The sequence below is a fragment of the Limulus polyphemus genome, unplaced genomic scaffold (genome assembly GCF_000517525.1).
Source record: "Limulus polyphemus unplaced genomic scaffold, Limulus_polyphemus-2.1.2 Scaffold4207, whole genome shotgun sequence".
NCBI lineage: Eukaryota > Metazoa > Arthropoda > Merostomata > Xiphosura > Limulidae > Limulus > Limulus polyphemus.
In genome coordinates this window covers 87433-97531 of record NW_013669817.1, presented here as the reverse complement: position 1 = coordinate 97531, position 10099 = coordinate 87433, and the positions used below count along the sequence as shown (strand labels likewise).

General features: G+C 35.4%; 1 long non-coding RNA gene across 1 annotated transcript in view; it reads right to left on the bottom strand.

Moving 5' to 3' along the window:
• Positions 1–908: 908 nt before the first annotated feature.
• LOC111088664 overlaps positions 909–10099 on the bottom strand; it is a 10336-nt gene continuing 1145 nt past the window's right edge. The window contains exons 2-3 of the long non-coding RNA XR_002613120.1: positions 3920–4074; positions 909–1131 (exon numbers count right to left, since the gene is read on the bottom strand). This is a non-coding gene — a long non-coding RNA (uncharacterized LOC111088664). The remainder of the gene's footprint in view (positions 1132–3919; positions 4075–10099) is intronic.

Sequence of the window (10099 nt, the reverse complement as noted above, 5' to 3'; positions counted from 1 at the left end):
AATTACTCACTATCTACACACACATTACCACTCCCTTCTTTTATATACCAGCGTAACCTATTTCTAGTAAGAACTTGAACCTTCGACAAAGTACATGATAGTTCTAGAAACGTTGCGTCACGGCGGTCATGTGACTGCTGACGCAACAATATAGTTAGTGAATTATATATAATTATTGCTGTTTGTCACTCGATATTGTTATTAGTATAAAAAAAGCGATTTTGGAATATTGTGGTTTTTTTAGTTAGTTTTTCTTGTTCTTCTTCTTTTTCCTGAGTCCATAATTTGAAATAATTACTACTGATATTTATGTTTTATTGTACATAACATAAGTATCAAGTCCTGGTCAGGCCGTATTTGTTAACTGTATTTTGGTAACTGCTAAATTTTATTCCAGATTGTTACAGTTTAATAAATTGTTTGTTTGTTTGTTTTTACTCTTGAACCCTGGTTGTAGAAGTGTGTTATTTTTGACCGTTACATACTCATCTTCAGAAATTTGTTAAGTCAAAGAAAGCTCCCCAAGAATGGTAATCAGTAATTTCAACAACTGGCTTAGCAGCTTCGAATAGTAACATAGGGTAAGGTACTAAACAGTATCTGATTCACAAATATAATAAGCTAGATATATCAAATATATTTCAATAAGGTGTGAACAAATTTGTGTCTTAAAATAGATTATAAACGTTTTCAACACAACTCTGGTGGCCATTATCAGGTGATAAAGAGCAAGTTCACTTGCTCTTTATCACCTCACGATGACCTCTAAAGTTGAGGTCAAAAACGTTAAATTGTAGATTAGAAAGTTTAACGTTAATACAAAGTTTTACTGATCAAAATGGAATACATTTTATATACATTTATCTTCGATAGTGTGTAAAAAATTACCATCATATCATGCTACAATCTGAAAGTTCCACTTGATTTCATTCCTATTTACAGATCTGTGTCAGCCGAAACAGTAGATTAAAAACATGTGCAGAACTTGTTTTCTGTGCAAATGCTTTAAATTGTGAACCTTCCATCAGTGCCACAGAAAGACTTCAAAAGTAGAAAACGTATTTTGGTCATTATAGACAAGCGACATGGTATCACCTCTGAAGGCTGTGTAGTACCTTCAGATTGTTCATTCTGTAATTATGGACAAAAACAAAATAATTAAAAATTTGAGACAGAAAAGTTGACGTCTAGAGAGAAAAGTTGGTAATTTGGAGACAGTAGTTTCTTGTATTCTAGAAAAGAACATTATCTCTGAGGCATCGACTGTTTAATTTAACCTTCCAAGTATCAATATTTTTCTTGTTAGAAACCACAAAAGTAACCCATTGTCTACATGATTATATGGTTTTAATCCATAATTCAATTTAATTCAAGTCATAATTATAATAATGAAAACACTTCCAAATATAATGCTCAACCATTGGCTTATAAACGTATTCAATGACACATCTGTGACATAATATGTTAAAGGCATAGTTTTTAATGGTTATAAATTTGATCATTTTAGTCAGCTCTCAAAATAGGGTGATGTATGAGTACTTCCCACGAGACACTTTTAAAAAAAGCGAAATTAGTTATTTGCAGAACAATAACATATTTGTATTTATGCCTTAACTCATAAACTCATAGTAATTTTATTGCATTGAATGCAGCCTTGGTGATTATGATTATATAATACATAAACTTGTAATGGTAAAATGAAAGGCTTTTCAACCATTTAGATATTTTGTAAAGTTTCGCTAAGGGCTTGTATAATTTGTGTTTAGATTTTATTCATGAGTCTCGAGTAATAGCCATTAACTTAACTTTTGATGGCGCTGCTTCAACCATTTTTGCATCTGCTATTCTTGGAGCACCCTTACATGCTGACATTGTTAAAACCTGGCTTGAACATTCTGTGACTCAGCAGCCTGCACATGTTCTACTCGATTCCAACCATATGTTAAAGTTGATTCAGAATGTACTTGGAAGATGTGGAACCATAAACAACAATGAGGGACAATATATTAGTTCGGACTTTATGAAGTTACTGTCTCAAATTCAATGTGATGAAAGACTCCAGACTGCTAATAAATGAAAACAAAGCTAAATTAAGTGGGAAAGAGATAAAATGAGAGTTAAACTAGCAGCCCAAACATTGCAAGCCTTGCAATATCTTTACAATTGTTAAAACAGTCATCTGAACATTGGGAGTAGTTTGGAGGCTCCCAGATTATAAAATGTTTGACATTTTAAAAAAGTGAAAAAAGCTAGTATCAGAACATAAAGGATGTATTGACTCTAGTAACAAGCAAGTTGTGTTTCATAAGATTTTGGAAACCAAGAATTACTTAGCTTCTCTTTAAAAATCTACAGGAGGCAAAGCGATGATTCAAGGCAAGAGAAAAGTTAAGATTCCTTAGACTTTTTCTGGGGCTGAAGACAATTCACCACATATATGAGAGACTCTGTAATGGTGTGTCACCTCTTCTTAAATACCTCCTGGCATAAAACTGTTCTTTAGTGCTTTAGTTCCTTAGCTGCTGTAAAAAGTGATTACAAATGTCTGCTTCTAAGAATGAAATGAGAGGTCCAGCCACTGATAACTGTGTGAAGAAAACTACGATCACTACTCTCTTTGTATCTAGTAGCACCCAAGTGACACCAAAAATTATAATGCTAAAAAAAGAAAGAACTGTTGATGACACCCATACTGACCACGAATACTGCAAACCGCCACATTTTGAGAATGTTTATATATATATGAAAGATGTTGCATACATAGCAGACTTTTTGGTTCGCCATGTCCCATAAGCTATCCATTACCAGGTGTATTGCAAAGCATTAGAAGATACAAGGTGCCACTCAAAATTAAAAGTTATAAAATCATACTCTGAGTCATTAATTGATGGACTTATCAAGGCTGTGCCAAATGTTATTTGTCTATATAAGTTACAAGAATCAGAAATAGGCTGCATTGAGAATACTGAGAAGCTGTTTATTCAAAAAAATGTTGCAGATTCAATTGTGTGCTTGGTACTGGAAAAAAAGCACCTCGAAATTTATTCAGTGAACATCATAAACCTAAAAATATACCAAAGGGAACCATATTGCTGCACTGATGAAACTCATTGTAGACATATATGTAAACACAAGGCTTCGTCATTCAGCTGAAAGTGCTAATGAAGCCAAGTTTTGTTCTTTTTCTGTGTGCAGTATATTGACTAAAACTGTGTCGTTTATGCGTCAGTAAGTCTTAGCATGCCTTGCTTATACTTTAGTTTAGCTTGAAATGGCCCCAGTGGCACAGTGGTATGTCTACGGACTTACAACTCTAGAAACCGGATATCGATACCCGTGGTGGGCAGAGCACAGATAAGCCATTGTGTAGCTTTGCGCTTAATTACAAACAAACAAACAGTTTTTTGTTCGTTTGTTTGAATATCTCGCAAAGCTTCACGAGGGCTATCTGCGCTAGCCGTCCCTAGTTTAGCAGCGAAAGACTAGAGGGATGGCAGGTAGTCATCACCACCTACCGCCAACTCTTGGGCTACTCTTTCTACCAACGAATAGTGGGATTGACTGTCATATTATTACGCCCCCATGGCTGAAAGGGCGGGCACGTTTGGTGGGACGAGGATTCGAACCTGCGACCCGAAGAATGCGAGTCGAGCGCACTAACGACCTGGCCATGCCAGGCCAAGTAATAGTGCAATCATCACCTAGTATTCCCAGATGATCACCCTTCCAAGTACTAACCAGGCCAGACATTAGTTATCTACGGAGATCAGAAGAGATCCGGAATTTTTCAATGTGGTATGAACGATGGCTCAAACAAACAGTTTGGAATGTTTATTTTTAGCCTAGATTTATGCCTTTGATGTTTTATATAAAATAAATGATTATATAATCGCCCATAATGACAGTTTTCCCTACTTACTTGTACCACTGATGACGAGTATCTAGGTGTAACTTGGAGGGGGAATCAACGTACTGCCACAACGTGACGTTACAGCCCAAGCTCTGATGTTTATTTCACAAACTCTACATCTTGTCGCGTCTACAGTTTTAATAGCCGATGTTTGTTTTTTCAAGCTGAAAAGAATATAAATTAATTTTTTATAACTTTTGAGTATGCATCACAGAAAACAGAACAAATATCACTCACAAATAGGACATTACAAATCTACTATAATTTATCTAGCTTTCTAACTAAGATATAAATAGCCTAAAACTGTATTTCTGTTTGGATTAATGATTTTAGCAAACACGCTTCAACATTTCAATGCGAATTTCGGCTTTTCTATCTAGAAAATTTACAAATAACCATCAGATTTACGTGTTTCAGAATATGCTCTTTGTATTGGTTATAAACCTGTACTAAATAAAAGTAGGCGTGAAGAACTAATTGGCTTCAAAAGAATAAAGGGACTAAAGGGGGTTTCTCTGGTAAGTTTGCTAAATATATTGATATTTCACCAAATCTAAAAGGTGTAAGGTTCATATTTTCTATTCGAGCTTGTCTGTGTGTGAAATTTGATTTTGTAGTTGGTTAAGCACTATTGATGTTGTATGGTAGAAGTAATATAATGTAAATTGAACAACTTATAGCACAAAAGTATCACGTGAAATACATTTTTTTAAAACATTTTCCCTAAAATTAAGAAAATAAATCGTTTACAGTATTTAAATTTGATTTACTAACTACGTTTGCTGTCAATTTTATTAGTAAACTTTAACAATAAAGTGGTTTAATTAAATCTTGAATGCAACTCGTGACATTCACATTTTGCCCCCAATCGTGAACATAGGGTTAATTGAGGTGCATGAGCTTGCTCAGCAACAGCCAGAAATGGTGGCTAAACATCAGAAGAAATACTATAGCAATACAGTAAAGGGACGAATGTACCTGGATGGACGTGGTCTGGCTTTAGTACAAGCTCTGGAAGATTGATCAATGGATGTTCGAGTTACAGAAGAAATTACATGAAGCACATCAATAAGATGTGTTCATATATCACAGATGAATCTCCGAACATTGGCTCAACTGGAAGCCAGAGAACGATATATCAAAGAATGTTAAGGATAGCATATCATGTTCAATCTATTTAACTAATGAAGATGAAATAGCTGAAGGTACTTATCTGGCTGTCCATAATGAGCCAGATGAGGAAACACTGGAGTTAAAGGCGAAAACGGCTTCAACAGTTTGTTGAGGTGCTGTCAATAACCTCTTACTGGTAAAGCTACGATGGATTTACTTCATTAGTTAGGACTGTATTTGATTGCAAGATTAACAGACCAAAATGTTTAGCAACCCTTACTTTCTGAGTTATCATCTAAGTTTTACATCTACCGGATATCAGATGATAGTTACTGAAGCAGCCATATCGTTGAAAAATCAATGTCTAAAAGGGTGTTGGAATCCTTACTTTCCAATTTTTTGATGTGAAATGTTTAACATTTTAAGTAAGCCACTCATCTGATTTTACCCAGTGGTGAAAACTCTATGGAGCATATTGCGTGATCCACAATAGATTCTCCCCATACACCTGGGTAATTTATGATGTTTCTACATGTAGTGAGGTGGTTGTGTTCCTCATGAATGTATATTGAGATATTGTAATAACATCATGAATATTAATCCTGGCTGACGAGAAATTTATCTGAAAAGTCTTATTTCAGCTGAATTATTCCAGTGATTATTTATTTTGTGATGCTTGAAAGGGGAAACCTATTAAGTTTGATAGCTCATAAATAGCAACTCATAACATACCACAGTTTTTTGAGATGTAACTTGTGTGAGGTAACCTGAAAAAGACTACTAATGTAATTTGCATATGAACCAAAGAGAGTTTATTTTAAACTACTAGTGTATGTATGTGACAATGTGTAATGGTGATTTATGTACATAACAATATATGCATATAAATAAATTTATATTATGTGTGGTCTTATACACACCAATATGAACATTAAATTATCTCATTTATAATTGTTGTATAACATGAATGTATGAATTGCACAAAAAACACGATGATTAAGCAACATGTAAGTGGGACAAATGATTTGATATGGATGTTAAGAGTTTGTGATATGATATTAACTGTGAATACTGGAAGGTATTATTTAAAGATAAAGTGTCCCTGTTATTTTCTTTAAGTGAAACAATGCTTCAATTTTGAGACAGAAATAATTTACAGGTAATGAATTTTCATGGAAAGATAAAAGTAATGAAGAAACACTATATCTCATAGAAAGCACAGTTTCGCTTCAATAAGAGCAAGGCAAGATATTTCAAATTGACTATTTGCAAATGGTTGAAATTATTAGTATTAAATGAAATTTATAGACAGTAGCTATCATGACAATGCAAACTTGGTGTACTCATCATTTCATTTGGTTGTGATAAGATATTTTCTATCACGCAGATTGAGACATCTTACAATCACACAGTTTTCCAAATATTTCCTTCACATTGTTTCAGTAAAAGATGCAGTTATAACATCCGAAAACTGCAAGATGTGAATGTATTACGGTTGCCTATGTGTGCAATGTAACAAACACATTGTAAAACTTTGAAAGTCACACACAAGCTAGTACCAAATTTATAACTGGAAAAAGGTCCCTAAGGAGAGACAATGTGAACATTAATGGATTCTAATGGTCAAAAGTAAGGGTTAATTTTGTCTAACCCAAGTTAGCACGTGAGTAGGAATCAGTTTTTAATTCCATTCTTCCCACTGCATCTGGGCTCTATCCATGTGATAATCAGATGGCAGTGAAAGGAATTTGACTTCGTTGGATGGTAAACTGTGTCGGTTATTGTCTGGCCATGATGACAGAGGGCATCATGGCTAAATATATTGGTTAAACAAAGCAATGAAGCCTGAGAAACCAATAAGTTCATGGGTGTTAGAAATACATCTTCTAAGTGTAATATAGGGTGTGAGTAATCACGAATCCTGTATACATATATATATATATATATATCACTTGATTAAGTTATAGTTTTATGATCACATCTCTAAAAATATTTTAAATTGGAACGTTATTGTAACCGAATAGTTACGACTCTTTTCAAAATACATACCTGGCTGAATTTTTAACCAATTGGAATTCAACTGACTTTATGTTTTTAATTAAGATTTTTCCGTATTTAAGATCGAATTCTTTACTATTCTGGCTATCTCTTCTTTTTTGGCTAACCAATCAATGGTCAGGTATCCTGCCTTGTTGTCTAGTTGAATAGCTAAAACAAATACACCCAAGACTCCCTTTACAGTGATGAGTTAAACTATGAGGTTAATCCGTGGATTCCTGGTGCTGGCTTGATATTAGCCATAACAACGCTCATGGATGAAGGTGCATTGTTAGTCACTGCATTGGACATGGAAGAGCTTATTACATCTGTTGGTCCCCAGCAAGCATAATGATCATGGAGTTGAAAATGGTTACCACAGCTATATGAATTAAAAGAAGCTGAGTCTCCAGCAGCAGATGCCACCAGAGAAAAAGGAAGCAGCCTTACATTCGAAGAAACAACAAAACCTACTCCTCAAGTGTCTCTTTGGATGGTGCAATGTTTCCAATAACAGGTTGTGGCAGCTGATGTGCTAACAACTCTGTCAGGAACAATATATCCCTAAACTCAAGAAAACCTTTCCAAAGGTTGGATTTTATAGAAAGTTGACCAGGTTCTGGGAGAGATAGAGCAGAACATGTCCTTGGATGATGGCTGTCATCTGTGTATTTCTGACATCCAGGTCCAATGTCACTTTCTTGGTGGTGCAGATGAGCCAACTGGGTCTTCCTACATTACCACCACCACCACCAAAAATAAGGTTATCCATCAATGCAGGATGTTGATGTCAACTACCAGACCAGTCACCATGTAGTCAATGGAGATGATGTGAGTGGTCCCTACCTCGACAACACTCGAGGCAATATCAATGAAGTGGCCCTGAGAACAGCCTCAAATACTGCCAAGAGCAGAGCTTCCAATTAACTCGCCTAAGTTTATTACAAACAGGCCCACATTAGAACAGATCCTCATATATAAGTGGCATTGCCAAGAGATGACCCTTGGTTGTCCACAAAGGACCTTATGAATCCATCATTGTTCTTCTTTAGATGTAAAATAAGTGATGTACAAGGGCTAGTATTTGGTTCTATCAATCTATGTTCCTTCTATGTCTCTGAAAGTCGCAACCTATTTTGCAAGTAGAAGTCATCTGGCTAACTGATATATTAGAGCTGCAACTCCAACATTAAATCTGTAGGATATTATTATTTTCTGTCTAAATCTTCAAGTCTATTGGAAAAGGTATATTGATATTCTTTAAGTCAGGTAATCTTTAACACTGAATAGCTATAAGACCTCTACAGGTCTTGAGGTAATAAGCTGTCTTTATGTGAAGACATGATATCAAACTTCCGACATCTTGCCTTACAGGTGACTACTTTAGATGTTACTTGATATGAAAGTACTACCTGCATAGCATCGAAACTTGCAATATCCATCCATGCATGAAACATCATGGATGACATACCTCTTCATCCAAGAATGACTTAAATCAGCCAGTGATATAATGAAATATCATTATGTTTTTTAATACTAATAAGATTGAATTCTATTACGGAAACAAAGTGTTTCTGTGCAATCTCTGCTGTAATAAAGTTTGAACTCCTAAGTTAAGATGGTGCTGGAAGGGCCCATATACTGTACTGAAACGAATCAATTATATGGTTTATATCATCCAGAAGGATAGGCAATCCAAGCCAAACGTCATCCATCAATATCCTCTTTGGAAGTACATCACTGGAAGAACAAATAAATGGGTAGCTTCAGAGAGGAACATCAGTGGAACCTCAATCTGCAGAGGAGCCTGAGTTCTTGTTTAGACTGCTTTTAGAAAATCGTCAATGTTGGAGTCGTCAGTGGATTCACACGACTATCTACCTAGTAAGAACTTCGCCAGCGATAGGACAGCCAGCAACAAGGGACAAGACACCATCACATCTGTATACTATGGGTCTCGGAAGATACAACAATCAAATAGATTTGCTGAATGGACAACTTAGTGTAGTTATATTATTTTTTGCATTAGAGTTATTCAAGGGGTTTCACAATCTAGGAAGATTGCAGTGTTGTGAGCTATATTTTAGTGTATGATTTGTTAGTTAGGTAAGTGTTTGAGAATGCCTAGAAACTTCTAAGTGCTATAAGGTGTTCTAACACATTCAAAGTTAGATTATAAATACGAAAAGATTGTGGGGTGTTGTTTTTTCAAGATAGAGACCTGAATCAGTGTTTATGAAAAGCATTTGGTTAAGAGTTTGCTATTGTGCTTAACGAATTGGTTTGTTTTATGTTAGTTAACTAACATCATTTGTAATGGAGTCCTACAACAACTTACGACAGTGTACAAGTGATCAAGCTTGTAGAAACGTAAAAGGAAGAAATAAACCAACTTGTTATAGTTCACAAGGACAAGCCCATGAATTATTTTCCCCAGATGATTTAAAAGAACTCGTTTGTTTGTTTTGAATTTCGTGCAAGGTTACACGAGAGCTATCTGTGCTATTAGTCCATAATTTAGCAGTGCAAGAATAGAGGGAAAGCAGCTAGTCATCACCACTCACCGCCAACTCTTTCACCAATGAATATTGGGATTGACCGAAACTATATATACGCCCCCCATGGCTGAAAGGGCGAGCATGTTTGGTGGAACGGAGATTCGAAGCCACGACCTGCATATAGCGAGTGGAGCACCATAATCACCTGGCCATGCCAGGCCTAAAAGAACTCGCCAGCAAAGGAACAATGTTACAACAACATCTACAAGCACGACTAATGAGAAAAGTTTTAGTATATTTACTAAGGTTTGTAATGTATGAAAATTCAAGTTCGATTAAATATAAATCCACAACTTGTGGGCTGAAGTTACCTCCTGCAAATATCCTTTCAATTCTTTGGAAGATATTCATGGCCAAACTGTACAAATGTATTGTCAAGTAAGAAATGCAGAGCGTACACAAATTAGTTTACTGTGAAACACTAGTATTTTTTTTAGAGTATAGTTTTCTAAATGTGTAAAAGGTAGCACTCAGGTGAGCT